Source organism: Condylura cristata, unplaced genomic scaffold, assembly GCF_000260355.1.
Source record: "Condylura cristata isolate star-nosed mole 26May11 unplaced genomic scaffold, ConCri1.0 scaffold00013, whole genome shotgun sequence".
Classification (NCBI taxonomy): Eukaryota; Metazoa; Chordata; class Mammalia; order Eulipotyphla; family Talpidae; genus Condylura; species Condylura cristata.
Window position 1 is genome coordinate 5,569,556 of NW_004567114.1, and position 12,463 is coordinate 5,582,018.

At 55.9% G+C, this 12,463-nt stretch overlaps 1 long non-coding RNA gene across 1 annotated transcript in view; it reads right to left on the minus strand.

Annotated features, from left to right (window-relative positions):
• The window catches only part of LOC105853559, a 40,485-nt gene extending 29,403 nt beyond the window's left edge, over nucleotides 1-11,082 (minus strand). Inside the window, exons 1-2 of the long non-coding RNA XR_001145394.1 lie at nucleotides 10,821-11,082; nucleotides 10,231-10,548 (exon numbers count right to left, since the gene is read on the minus strand). This is a non-coding gene — a long non-coding RNA (uncharacterized LOC105853559). The remainder of the gene's footprint in view (nucleotides 1-10,230; nucleotides 10,549-10,820) is intronic.
• Between the last annotated feature and the right edge of the window lie 1,381 nt (nucleotides 11,083-12,463).

The window sequence follows — 12,463 nt, forward strand, 5'->3', positions numbered from 1 at the left end:
GAAATTTGCCAGCAGGTTACATTATTTCTGCCCAGACTGCACTACTGTGTGGGCTGCCCATGATTACTGATATAATTCACATATTTACCAAGTTGGAGGATAATAATCTGGAGGGCTTGCCAACAGCCTCTGAAGGTTTTATTCTCGAGTCAGTCTGCAGAATGGCCAGCAACTTCCATACATTTAGAACAAGCCGGATGAGGAGAAACACAGCTAGGAAGCCAGGTGGCTCCAGAAGCTTAGCCCCGTCATTGGCAAGCAAGTCCCTTTCTCACGCCTCTACAGTCCACTAAGGGATCTGGAGCAGCCAGTAGGCTTAAAGCAGCGCTGTCCTTGGTGCTGAAGATTCAGGGCTAGGCCAGTAAGACAGGGTGCTGCTTGCTGTGTGGGGTAAACTCAGGTCCTAGAGTCCTGGCAGCTGATGGGGCTTTTCACGATGCCCAGAGCTCCAAGCAAAGCCCTCAGCCTCATTTCTTTCCAAGCTCAGATCTCAAGAACCATGCTCACCCACTCTAATAACTTCCCACTACTTCATTAAACATCCACAAAAGCTTCAGAAATGAACGGAGCTCATGCCCAGCCCTCTCCTGGCAGCCCAGGACCCTGGCTTTCAGCCTGGTTGCCAAACAGAAAGACAAAGGGGCATGCTTGGAGGGAGATGGCACAATCATATAACGTTTATTGCAACATGTTTTGATATAATTGTTCTGTTTTGTGATTAGTTGTTAATCTCTTACTGTGCCTAATGTATAAATCAAACTTTATCACAGGTTTGTGTGTATGGGAAACAAATGTCTTGATGGGGTTCAGTAGAAAGACAAAGAAAGTCACGTTTGCCATGCCAGGCTGGCAGTGAAGCAGTGTGAGTACACACTGTCCATTTCCAAATGGACTTCTGCCAACTCTGGACATTGGCCAGCAACAAGGATCATGACCGACATCATGAAGACCTGATCAAACACCAGCCCACTGTGTGACCTTGGGTCAGTCACATCACCTCTCTGAGCCTCGGTTTGTTGACCTATCCACGGAGCTAATGAGTGGGGAGTCAGCGGGACATTCCTGCCAGGGTCCATACTCCTGCACGGTGAACCCACAGCAGGAAGCAGCTCTTCAGACTGCCTGAGATGCTTTGCCCTTGGCGTGACTTGGCAGTCAGCCTGCCCTAAAGAAGGCCCTTTGCCAGGGCCAAACTCCCCAGAAACAGCTAAGAATTTGCTGCTTTCTTTGCGATGAGAAGGTGGAGGTGGAAGAGAGAAGTAGCGTAGGCACCAGTGAGCCCTGGGATGTTCTTCCTCACGCCCCATCTGTCCAGCCAGCTCTGCAGGGCTCATCTGCCCTGCCCAGCATGCTGGTTTCTAAGCACACCATCACCAAGCTGCACAGGCTGCTGTTCCTGACACTGACCCCCTTTCTTGCCCATTAAGCCCGCTGCTGGGGAAGTTCAGGGAAGTTGGCCGGCGGACACATGCCCTGGATTCTCTCAGCTGTGGATGTAGGTCTGAGAGCATTGTTTTTAGGCCAGGAGCAGCCTGAATGTGTTTGCAGAGGCGCAGGGAGACCCACGGCTCGGTGAATCAGGCTGGGACACTGCCCGCTCCATTTCCTGTTGGCCAGAGTCCATGATGGCTGGGCAGCAAGTGCCGGAACCAGCAGTTACCTCACTTTCCTCCACGTTCAGCAAGGGTGGCAGAGCTGGGGTCCAGGCAGTGGATACTCGGAAGATGCAGACAAGTGGGCGGTTACACCCCGACAATCACACCTACCCCCAGTCCCCTCGAACACTCTGCATGTCCTCACCAGGCTATAGCGGTTACCGGGAGGATGAGAGGACCACTAACTACCTTTATGAAACCCCTTCCTCACTCAAGTCATCCCTGGTTCTCCTTCACCTATAACACACGAACCACCCTCTAAAGCAAGAACCACCGGTGTTGGGTGGCAAACTCCTCTCCATCTGTGCTCCTGCAGCCCCAGGTAACACCTGGCTGTACTCGGATCCTCCTACCTGGATGCCTCTGCCCCTCCTCTCTGCTCAACAGCTTCCTACACCTGGCAAGACCAAGGTCAGATAACCCATCCTCCCCCATCCAACACACCTTTTAACCCTGGCCTCAGCACGGCACGTCAAACACCCTAGTCAGTTGCAGGCAGTTATGTAACGCGATGGCACCTGCATCTGCGGAAGACAGGGAGCACGTGTTTAGTGCCACGCTCAGACCACCCTGCTTGGTGGCTTTCAGCAGGGGCGTGGCTCACATGTTCTCCACAGGAATCTGCAGGAAGATCAACGCTTCCCTCCATGAGCTTCAAAGAGAAGCATGTACCAGGGGCCGGACCTGAGCTGTGTCCAGTGTCCAGCCTTTCTCGTGCTGCTGTGCTGCCAGGCAGGCCGGCTTCCAAGCCGGCACCCACACAGTCGCACGATGAGGAGTCCGTCTAAAAGACGCCCCTGCTTGTGTGTTTACACACAAATGGCCATTCCACTCGTCTCAGAGTTAAATCTTACCAGGTAGCTCTTTCCCTCCCACTCACCATGCAGTCACTGTGTCTGGGGGCAGTTTGGTTAGCCCAGGTCCCAGAAGCACACTCCTGATAAACAGGCCAGAGCGCCTCTTCCCTGGTGAACACCATCCCATCTCACAGCCCATCAGCGTGAAAGGGGGTGTCGGAGGTGAGACAGAGCCCCCTCTGTCCTCTGGAACTGCTACGGCTCTGTGAGTTGGAGGTCTAGCACAGACGGAGCCTGAATGTTGCTGGTGCCCTAGAACATTCGGGGAAAGAAGAGATTACTGGTGGCTGGAGGAACAGGCCCAATGGGGGCTCAGCCTATATCTAGAAACGCGAGATCCTCTTTGACAATCAGTCCAGTGAGGAGTTCTCTATAACAGGGTGCCCAGAATTCAAGAATTGCTCCCAAATCAATTTTTACTAGGGGAGAAAGCCTGGGGACAGGGTTTCCCAATGGACTTGAGAGCCTCTGCCTGTACGGGTTTTTAGAGGGTCAATGGGCCAGCAAGTGCCAGCTCCTTGGGGCTCTCCCCCACCCTCCGAGCGCCCTGCCCCTTCAGTCCCCACGGGACACGGTCTCTCACACTGGATAGCTGTGCAGTTTTAGGAGTGGCAGGGAATCCAGGTGGCAAGGGGCAGGAGGATGGACAGATGGATGGCCGAGGGCCAGGCAGACCTTCAAGGCCTTGGAAGTTCCTCGGGAAGCCCCTGACCCCTGCTCCTGGGATGTGGGAGTATGCAGGCCCAGCCGAGAGGGCACCACCCTCTCAAAGGCCTCACTGGGTCTTCTGGGAAGTGAACTGCAGAGGGCAGAAGGAATACAGAGAATGTGCCTAGGAGAGAGATGAGGATGGCATGGGGCTGGGTGGAGAGAGTGGCTGTCATGGGGGGTTGCATTCTGAGTACCATGGAGCGAGAAGGGCCAATAGTGATCAACCACCCACAAGCATCAGTGTTTCCAAAAATCCATTGTACCTGAGATGAGAATTACCTGGGAGAGATTAAAAATACAGATTCTGGGCTCCCACCATGGTTCTGTTCACAAATCTGCAACATGGCACAGGAATCTATTTTAGGAAGCTCCCTGGGTATTCTCATGGAAGGAGAAAACCCGGTCCTCGCGCCTAGCAGACAACCCCATGCAGGACGGAGCAGGACAGAGCTGGCCCAGGCTCCCCGCAAGACCAGGCAGGAGGCCTGCTGGCAAGCGGGCCCATGACCCCACGCTGGCTCTCTCTCCCAGCCTCTGGGTCCCCCACTGCAACTGCCTCTTAATTTTGATGGTCTGGGCAGGGAGAGCACCCCAGACTCGAGGCAGCAGGAGCAGGATGGACACGCTGCAGTCTGTGTACCACTGCAGCCCCCACGCCAGCAGTGTCCAGAGCGGCACGGAGCATAACACATTTCTGTTGAACTGTTAACCCACCGTCTGACGGAGGAGCTGTCTGACAGCCCCAGCGCTCAGGTGGCACCAGAGGAGGCACACCCCAGATGCCCGGGCAGATGGACAGGGCGGCTCCCACACTCCACAGGGATGCCCTGGACAGGCCGTGGACAGCCGGCCCTGAGCCGGAGGGGCAGCCGCACCTGCAGGGGATTTTCAGAACGAAGCAGCGTGGGGCTTGTCAGTAAAACCGATGAGGAAAGGCTCAACCTTTCCTTTGAGAAACCAGGTGTCTTCAGAAGCCAAGTGTATTTTTCCACTCCCCTTTCTGGAGAGAGCACAAGACACAGGCTCTTGTTCCATCTTTAGATTTCAGCGCTGCATGGCCGGGCTGGCTTGTTAGCAACATCGACACAGCCCTTCAGCAGGTGACTGGGAACGCCCTGCGTCCAGAAATCACTCTAAGCTCATGCATTGAGTTCTCCAGGGATATTCACTTTATTTAGAAATAGAGAGCTTGCCAATATTGATCACGAGACTATGTCGGCACGCTCAAGTGTTTTCTGAATTGAGAGAATCAAAGCTCTTTCGTCATGGGAGGCTGAGGCGGGTGCAGGACCCATGGGTGTGTTGGGCAGGTTTGTAGGCTGAAAACCTGGGATGAAGGAAAAACATGAGGTCCTGGCCATTTGCTCTTCTGCTCCAGAATGTTAAAAGAAGTTCATGCAACAGCTCACCGCAGATTATTAAGAAATGGACCCAGCTGGGAATACACTGACCCCTTAAACACAGCCTCCACTCCTGGGATTCGGGCTTGCCAAGGCTCGCTGCTGGAGCGTAGCATGCATCCAGCAAGAGCACCCACCCTCAGTTCACCCAGTGAGCTCACACAGGTGTGGGCGCCCCTGTCGTGACGCCACAGGAAAACACCTACAAGTCTTCAGTGTGTCTATTCGTCAGGAATTCTTGATGCTAGAAATGGGTGTTAAGTCATTTCTGTTTGCCGTGTCCAAATAGAATTTAAAATCATCACCAAAAAAATCATCAAAAAAAATCATCGCTGCCACCTCTGACGGCTATTTGACAGCTACACCGAGGAGCAATCTGCCCAGCCTCCTGTTCTCTCAAGATTGGGGGGCAAACGGCACAGACACTGGGTGTCCCACTGTAGACACCTACTGTTACTTGGGGACTGTAACATACCAAATCAAAACCCTGGGCCAGCCGCTGAGAGAGCTGGGCATCTTCCAGGTGACAGAAGAATCACAACTGAGTTATTCACGCCAGTCTACCTCATTCTGTCTGCCTCTTCATTTCATCACCAAAAAGGGAAAGTCTTGGCCTGTCAGCAGCCTAGGAATCTGGACAGGGAGGTAAAGGCTTCCCGTTGGGTAAGACCCCATTGGCATCACCTGGGTATGGCCAACCTCGGGGCTGGAAGGATTTTTTTTATATATATATAGTTTATTTTTACATCATTTTGTACATTTTTTTTTATCTCAGTTGTAATCCCCGCGGGTTTCCCATCACCGAGTCACCCGTGTGGCATCACCATAGTCCCGTGCATTTCCCTCCCCACCCCACCCCCGTTTTTTGATCCCATTCCCCACTCCACCCCCACAAAATGTCTATGTCTCTGGTATATGGCTGTTCATTATTCTTATTATTTTCTCACCTGGTCCATTATACTCCTGCTATGAGCGAAACCATCCGGTATTTTTCTTTTTTTTTCTGGCTTATCTCACTAAGCATGATCTTTGAGGCTGGAAGGATTTTAAGCCGCTGGTGAACCCATCTGAGAGAACTCACTAGAATGTGAGGTTGGGAAAGGGGGCTGAAGTGTTTCAGTGGCTCCCTTTCCTCTCTGTAAGTCGTGTGCTACCGGCGGGATTCTGGAATCTGCTGTCTGTTGGACGATCCTGTTCCAGACCCACAGGCCACCAGCCAAAAGCAGCCACAGCTCCGCTCCCTAACGTGGGCGGACACCCGTAGGCCACACAAAATATCTGATGTGACAGCATCTGTATTCAGTGGCTTGGAAACTTCTCCCAAACCCACATTTCCTCCTAAGTCCTGGGAATACTTAAGAGCGTAGGTGACCCTTTAAGTTCCATCTGCTCCTCCTCTGCTCGCTGCTTGACGAGGGTTACCCCGTGGGGCAACCTGCCTCCCCTGAGGAGTTACGTAACTTACAGTCTGTGGCCCCTTCTGGGAGGTGAAGGCTGGCAACGTGGCCCACGTGCCAACTTGTGACCTCCTGGGGGTCCCGGGGTGACACACATCTTACGGGGTTCGTTCAGCTTCCACCCCCAAACTACAACTCTAATGCTTTGGGGGCAACGTCTGGCTTATTTGTGAATCTCTCTGGAATCTACCACATTTGGTAGAGAGGTACAAGAAATGCCAGCTCTAACACAGCGCCTGGGAGATGGGGGCCTCTAGCCATCCCCCCTCACCTGCTAGTGCCTATGTCCCATCCTCAGTGTTCTTGCTCTGTGTCATCTGAAACTCGGGATGAACAGCCCCCCACCCTGAGCCCCCCGGCTGCCAGAAACACAGCAGCAACAGTGGACATGAGGCGTGGTGTGGGGTGACAGGAGTCCCAGCACCTGAAAGTGCCTGGCTCTGCCTGTCATCAGTGGTGTCTGAGCAACACACTTCAGTGGTCTGCTGGGAACCCTAGAAGCGGGGTTCATGGGCCTCCTCTGCAGAGTTGTGAGGACCAAGTGTTTAGGGGCTGGTGGCTCCTCCCTCCCACCATCTCCTCTCTCCCCCTCTTTATCAGGCAGTGACTGCGGCTTCACTCAGGAATCTGACCCCCCACAACAGATGGCTTAGGGGTTTTGAGGAGTCTGGTCCAGAAGTCCCACAGAAACACCTTGGGCAAGTCTGCCACCATCTTACCATGTCTCAATCTGAACTGAGTTCAAGTCCTTCGCTCAAGGACTTCATTCAAGCCCTTTCCATGTTCAAAACAACTCCAAACAGTAATTACATACTTCCCCTCTGCGCCTCTGGGAATAGACAGAGGCTAAGACAAAAACCTGTTGAGTCCTCAGGCCCCGAGCTGTGGAGAGAACATCAGATCCTTCCACCCCACTGACCCAGCACATAACGCTCCTGGGCTTCCCATCACGTGGACCCCAGGGAGGGTCCTCGCTCACTCCAAACCAGCCCCCTGCAATGTGAGACTACTATGGAGGGGCCCAGAGGGAGAAGCTGTAAGATGTAAGTCCGAGGGTCGTACATTCAGGATAGAACTCCCACTCCCTTTTAGCATGAGTAGCCTGCTTTATAATGACCAGTTCCTACGGCTGATATGGACATGTAATTGAAGATGTTATGCAACCTTAACATACCAGCATTCAGGAGCTATTAATAACCAGCTGCATGCAAACTCTGAGGACTCTCCCAGCTGCCAGTTGGAGGAAGCACCTAGCACTAACACACGCAAGCACTCACCCAGTGCCGCCCCAATTTGCACACACTTGCAGATATGCAAACTGAGACCTAAAAAATGATCCAAGATCACAAAGTCTATCAACAGAGCTGGGCACGAATCCAGGTGTCCTGGCTTCTGGGGGATGCTCCTTTCCTCTACATCCCCAGAGACACCTGCACACACTCTTAACCTTGAACAGATGTTGCACTGGGTGCTTACAGTGCTGGACATGGCAGCTCAGACCCAAAGAGTTCATGCTCTAGACCCTGGACTTGGCAATGGGTGCTACAGAGAAATGATGTCTTGCTGTTATTCAGTTGTGACACATACATCACCCCTCCTGCACTCTCCCAAGAAATCTAAGGCACCTAAAATAAATCTTTTCAGAGACCATTATATAAACTGTGTGGAAGAGCTCAGCTTTAGGGATCTTCTGGAAAAGAGGTGGGTTTAAGGCAAAGCCACATTGAATATATATTTTTTTAATTCTTGGCTGCATAATTTCATGCCGGGGGGGGGAGGTTTGGGGGGGGAAGCAAAATAAAAAAAAAACACACTGATGAAAAACTCAGCATCGAGAATGAGTCACGTGCTACTGTGGAGTGCAGCCTCGGGTGAGGGTGGCACACTCGGGCACCCCGGCATAAACACCGTAACGGCATCGTAACGGCATCGTCCTTCTCCAAAGTAGCTGTTTCTCTGCACTCAAGTTTACTCAAAGCCCTTTCAGGTGGTCACGAGGAGTTGCACAATGTGGGAGGCGGGTATGCTCACGCCAGAATGTCGCCTGCCCTTCACAGACCCTGCGAGCTTCTTGAAAACGCGCATTTCCAACACTTACAAAACCCACTGGGAACTGAGTTTCTAGGGAAAAAGACAGGACGTGCCCCTTTCATTCCGGGTTCGGTAGCACTCTCGCGGGTTCATGAATCTATGTGTCTAAAAGACCTGTGACAACCTCATGGTGGGACACAGGTCAAGTTGATGACATTAACCTGATCATAATCGACAGGCAAAGACTACGTTGAAGTCTTAACATGGGGGTGGGAGGACTGCTCTGTCCTGGTCCCTTGAGGCACCTTCTGAGACACACTCTTCCTCACTAACGTAATCAGCGAGCAAGAGAGGGGGAGAGTCTAGAACACTTGATTCACCTGCAGCCATTGCTCAGGCTGACAGGGTTTGAGCAGTGCCACTATGATGAATTCTTTCTGGAAGGGTCAGATGGGTTCGCCAGTTGCCATGTCCTTAGGGCTGGGTCCCCAGTTGACCCATTATATCTCACCAGTCCTCTGGGGTGTATGTGACCCTTCAAATGCCCCACACCCCTACCTGGCCCCTTTGGACATTTCAGAGTCACCAAGCTTTAGCCCAATAAAGAATCCACTCAAGCGTGGTTCTGCTTCACTGACTTTGGATGAAACTTGAATCTTTCAGCTCCCTCGACACCACCTCCTCTTCCTGGAAATCAACAAGCTAGTTAGTCCCAGCCACCAAATCCAGCCGCACGTGTCTGACCAGCTCACGCGCCAGCACAGTCCTGCAACCTACTCTGCCGGCCAGGGACCATTTAGATGGAAGGGATCCTGAGAGTCCTCCAATGGACCCTGCTCCTGCTGCAAACAGGAAACTGAGGCCCCCATTTGAGAAGGGCCTTTTTCTGCTCTGACACAATACTCTAGGTCATCTAGACAACCAAGCCCAGCACCCAGGGACTCCAGCCACTCAGGACCCAGGGATTCACTCCCCCTTTGGGATCAAGCCATATGTGCTGAAGCAAACAGTTCGAAGCGCCAACCAGACGGTTGGGAACAAGTAGGAGACCTCCTGGCCACATTAAAGCTCCTCCCCGCTTTCCTCTGGGCTCAGAAGTGTGAAGTCCTGCTGACACAGGGCCTTGCAAAGGGGATACAAGAGCAAATTTCCAGCAGGGTCGGCTCCTACGCAGTGGCCATCTGGGACCAGCCCCAGAGCCTGTTAAGTAACCAGGTCCCAGCCTTACACAACCACGGCGGTGGCCTTGCGAGCCCTCTCCCCCAGAAGGCTTGGCACATGTTCTGAGGGTTAGCATGTGCTGGGCACAGACAGCAAAGAAGAGGCACACAGGAGGAACCAGCACTGCCCTTCCCAGCCTTCCGGGAATCGGGAAGGAGAGCACCAGGGATACGCATTATTTTTCACACCTTCATAAGAGAAATAACCTTATCACTTGCAGTTCACATGAGGCACTGGCAGCAATGTGATGGACAGATGGCAAAACCCACATGCACCCAGCAACATATTCATCTGCACGAGTATTTCCCCACACACACGCACGCAATGATTCCAGACCAGAGCAGTTAGTACAAGAAACGGGCAGGTGTGTTTGTTGCAAAGGCATCAGCTAGGTGGAAAAGTAGAAAGAGTACCCTGAGTTCCCACCCTGGTCCCCCACTTCCTGATCTTGTGACCTTGATTAAGTCATTCAACCTCGCTGGGCCTCAGTTTCCAAACCTGAGGCATGGAAGCAAAGGGACCTAGCCCCTGAAATGGTCTGGAAGCATGCACGCTCAGGCTCAGGCTGGACACCCAGTATGGGGTCACTATAAACGGGGAGTCGCCCCTGCCCACTTCCAAGGATGAGTGTGAACCCAGGTTGCATTTATCATTACCCAGACCAAACAGGTCTGCCTGCGTGTCAAGCCCGCATCTGCCTGCCTCACCCATGGCCCAGGAACACCTATCTCGAAGGTGCCTGGCAGTTCAGCCTCCAGGCAGGGTTTGAGGGGGATGGAGGGGTTCCCGCGGGAGCCCCACAGCCACTGGGCACTGGGTCGGGGCCGGACAGGGGGCTCCGGGCAGCCTCCCAGCCCTAGGAAGGGGCTTTGTTCCCGAGGCGGAGGGCCTGGCTTACCGAGAAGCGCATCCGGAGGCGGGCTGGGGGCGCGCAGGGCACGCAGCAGGACCACAGTCTGGCCGGGGCCCGGGGCGCCGGAGACGGAAGCAGGCGAGGAAGAGAAGAAAGAGGAGGCTGCCGCGGGCTCCTGCCTCATTCTCCCCGGCAGCGCCGACCCGCTGGCCGCCGCCGGCTGGGGCTGGCCGCCGGGCGCCGAACCCCGAGCGCGCTGCTCATGTCCCGGTCAGGCGCTGGCGAGGTGTGCGAGCAGCCGGGTCGTCTCCGGGCGGCGCCCCGGGGCTCCTCATGCCCCGCGCCTTGGATCGGCTGGAGGCCCTTGGGAGGGCAGCGCGGGGGGAAGAGAGAAAGAGAGCGTGAGAGGGCGCCGAGCTGCGCCCCGCGGGGGTCGCGGGAGACGAGCGCCCAGCAGGACCGCGCGGCCCCACCCACCGCGCAATCGTAGCGCCCAGCGCTGTGCTCCCGCCGGGGCGCGAGCCCCAGAAACTTTAGCACATGGCGGGGCCGGCGGCCACGGCCGAGGGAGCTAACCTGCTGGCCGCACGCCCCTTCCCCTCCCCGCCCTGGCCTGGCCCTGGGGCGCAGCTTACCCGCGGCGACGCGGCAGTGAGGCGCCCCCCGCTGCGCGCACAGCCCAGCGCGGCCGCTGGGAAGGAGGAAGGGGCTGGCGGCGTCCGGTTCCCTGCAAGGGGGAGCACCTCGGCCGGGCGGTCGGTTCGGGTTAAGACATCGTGGGAGGGGGCTGCAGGCGAGCCGGGACCTGCAGGCCTTGCCGGGGAGGGTCCACGCACCCCCGGCCCTCGCCCCTCCGCGCCGCTGCTGACAAAGCGCGCGGGTTTCCCCCGCCGCGGGTCTGCGGAGCCAGCCCGGTTACCTAGCGACTCGCTCCGGGGAGCCCACGCTGACGCGCGCGACTAGCGGGGCTGCGGCAGCCGAGGGGAGGGGAGCGCAGGGGAGGGGACCGGAGGGCGGGCGGCGCGCCGGAGCTCCTCCCTCCGCCTCCCCCTCTGCGCTGGGGAGGGGGCCTGTGGAAGACCAGGCTTCAGCCTGGCCCTGGAGAATGGGGGCGGAGGTCGGTGGGCGCCGATCAGGGACGCGGGCACCCAGATGCTCCTCTGCTTCACCGGGAGGCAGCAGCAGGTGGCGGCGACGTGGCCCGCCGAGGCCCGGTGCACACAGGCGCGCGGAGATGGGCTGGGCCCCGGCTGGAGCACAGGGAAGGTGGCTGTGGGCGCGTGGGTGTGTGTGACACGCTCCCACCCACGTGGTGCACTTGGGGAACCGAGGACTGGGTGAAGCAGGAGCTTCCTCCTTCCTCTGGGCTCCCTCCCTCGTTCCTGGGCCCTGCCTGCCTGGCTGTTTTTTCCGGAGGATGCTCAGGTCTCTAGCTGGGCTCCCCCTGGCAGCTGCTCCCACCTTCCAGAGAACCTGGGACAGCCAGGGCTGCTGGGGGCGGGGCATCTACTGGCCACAAAGGGCCTCCTCCCACCACCCCTCCCCCAGGCGGGCGGTGCCTCTACCTACACCCCACCCTCTCCAGTGACTCACCTTGGAGTCCTATAACCAGCCCAGGGCACGCTTCTGCTTCTGGGTTTGGGACATCTCAGACCTCAAATCAGGATGTTCCCTAAGTTACTTAGCATCCTCAGGAAAATGGCTGGCTCCAATCTAGGACTTTACCAAGGTGCTCCATGAATATGACCCCCCATTTACTGTAAAGAGTGCAACCTACCTCCCCACCCTCTGGGACCTCCCCAAAATACACCAACCTGAGAAAAGTGGGGAAGGCCCTGAAAGGTCCCCCAAAGCCGGCAGGGACCACTGCTTTCAGGAGGTGATTTGTCCAAGTCCATGGGGTACCTTGAAGCAGCGCTGGGCCAGGTCCCAGACCCCTCCACAGGGGTTCAAGGACTCCCTCCCCAGTGCCCAGAAGACCCTCCACTCCTGCTCCAGAATAGGAAACACCCACCACCGCCCAGGGCCTGGTTCACACTGCTTCGCTTCCTGCTGTTCTCTCTGCTGCCAGCGTGGATGTGGGGAGAAGAGAAGAGGACAGACAGCAGAGAAGGAAGGGGTCCCGCCTACTAGTTGGGGTGGGGGTGGGGGTTCTAAAGATTTCCAGCACCTGAGCTGTTGTCACAGTGAGGGCGCTTCCTCCAGTTACTGGTAGGAGCAGCAGCAGTGGAAATAGTCGTAGTTAACATTTCTGAGGTGCCAGTCACTCCTGTGAAGC